We start from the raw sequence: 2351 nt of genomic DNA, 5'->3' as shown, positions 1-2351 counted from the left end.
GTAAAAAAACAAAACAACTAAACACACACACACACCGACGATAAGCCATGATGATGAGCATGCTTGAAATTAACCTTTTTTTTTCTTCTAAATTGTGTGAACATTTTCTCCCACTTTTGCAGTAGGTTGGGAAAAAATAACAAAAACGATTTGTAGTGAACGATAAAGAACTCTTACAGAAGGTATGAGTTATCAACACTTTTTTTAAAATGACATTGTATTTTTCATAGATCCAGTTAACCTAACGCTAATTGTTGATTATTAGTACAAAATTGTATTAGTAATCTAATATAAAACTATAATTCAGTCCAACATATATAATTGTAATATCTTCCAACTGAAGCCATTTTTTAAAAGTGTAACTGCTTTTTCAGGGCGAAAAAAATGACCCTCACTGCTTCCTGATGTGCTTAATCCACAGTTCCGGACATTGCCAAATGTGGAGATGACTTTGCTCAGCAAGGTTCTAAAGAAGCTCTAATGTCTGGAAAAAATGAAGGCAAATGTGTTTTCTTTGTTTACGAGGCACGTCCTTCACCAAGCAGAAAAAATCAGAAAAAAAAGGAACCTGGCAAGAAGCATTATCAAATAAGAGAGATGGAAGGCACAGCACTACAAAAGTAGACAATCTCTTATTAGTGACCTGCTATTCAAATTGTAGACGATCCCCAACTACTGAAATGAAGCCACGGTACAATAGGAAGCGCCATGATATGTTAGTCATGGTGTTGGTCCAATTTATGGCCTACCAGGGATCATGGATGTGTTTGGTACATGACAAGGTAGCGTTGCCTAATGCTGCATTCAAGAAAGTGGGAAGTTAGACTTTTCCAACTTTATACCAGGAAGTATATGCCCCTTTGAACTCAGAAACTGTAAATATATTGTCTTCATTAATTTTTAACTGAATATAATGTGCAATGTCCCAGACGCATAATGTTGTCTGCGAATGAAAGCTTTACTGACTGAATTGTTTGGAATACAAATGTATACTTTACTCACAGATGTGTGTGCATTTTTGCATTTTGAAAAAAAAAAAGAAAAGTTTTTTTCACCTGTTTGATCATGATTGTATAATAAAATGTGATTTTCTCATGTGCTTTTGTTTTGACTTTTTTGATGGTGAATGAGGTGGTGAGATGGTGAGGCTTCCCTAGCTCTGTCCAGATGTGGGAATGGGGTGCCTGGCGATATTTTTCACTATATTTTTTGTTTATAATCCCGTGTGTCATGGGGAATATGTATCAGTTCTATGTGGACATAGGAGCATTTTAAATAAAAAACATCAAGAAGTGGGATGGGCAGAACCACCAGTTTAAAAAAATCTGTGGAATTGTGGAATTTGTGCTTGCACTACTTAGCTCAACAGCTTTGCTGTCTACAGGTACAGTAGAACAACATGATGCTAGCCATGAGATGCAAAGTCCAAATAGGCCTCAGCATTATTCGGTCTTCACACCAGCATGCGTGGAAACGGGAGTTCAGCACAACATTTAAACATGTCGGTTTTACTGTAAACAGAGTGAAAAATAGCAGCTTGAAGCAACTCTTCTTTTGAGAATTATGTGAACAAAAGTGCTGCTCAACAGAATGAAAATTGTTCACATTTATTAAAGTTGACATGCCACTCTCAGGAAAACGGAAACAGAGTGGATGGGTGAAAACCCAGAAGTCGGAAGTCCCGCCTCCTCCATAGTCCATTAAAATGTGCAATTAATGTAAACCTGCGGTTTATCTCAACACTGCAATTGTAATATTTAAGGCGCTGTTGTTGCACATAATTGGAAAACAATTTTGACAAGGCTCCGCACTGAGATGTGAGTTCAACGTTTTTTTTGCAGACAAGACATCAAACGCTAGAATTTTCATCTGGCAAACACACAAACGCACAGGTAACGAGCAACACCTTGAGGAACGTCTCTCTCTCTCTCTCTCTGTCTCTCTCTCTCTCTCTCTCCATCTTCTTCTTCAAACAACGGCTTGGCGACCCTCCAATCCAGGCTTTGCGCGTCTCGGACCAACACCAGACCATCTGTAAGTGCAACTTTGCAAACAGTAACCAGATTGTTCAAGTTGGTGCAAGCAATTAGGTGAAATGTTGGGTCCCATGTTCCACTGATTAGGAAATTCTCAATGAAGACCGTTCCTCCTTTCCTATTTAAAGAAAGATTAGAGTCTCTCCTTTCAGCAGGATTTTTGTTTTATCTGTTTCCGTTTTGCCGCAATTAGCATTAGAATATAGCTAAGTTTCATCATTATTCACAAATCTATTTCAAATTGTTGGGAATACAGCTTTGTTTCAACATGGCCCGGGTTGATCTCTTTTGCTCTGCTGCCACCTGTTGGACGTT

The 2351-nt window shown here is 38.3% G+C and overlaps 1 long non-coding RNA gene across 1 annotated transcript; it reads left to right on the top strand.

The window, feature by feature from the left end:
- The first annotated feature begins 27 nt into the window (after nucleotides 1-27).
- On the top strand, nucleotides 28-1095 carry LOC144060815 (uncharacterized). The gene is made up of 2 exons (XR_013296018.1): nucleotides 28-182; nucleotides 375-1095. It is a non-coding gene; the product is annotated as an uncharacterized LOC144060815 (long non-coding RNA).
- Nucleotides 1096-2351: the final 1256 nt, after the last annotated feature.

This window comes from Vanacampus margaritifer, chromosome 11, assembly GCF_051991255.1.
Source record: "Vanacampus margaritifer isolate UIUO_Vmar chromosome 11, RoL_Vmar_1.0, whole genome shotgun sequence".
Lineage (NCBI taxonomy): Eukaryota > Metazoa > Chordata > Actinopteri > Syngnathiformes > Syngnathidae > Vanacampus > Vanacampus margaritifer.
This window is presented reverse-complemented; position numbering and strand designations above follow the sequence as displayed.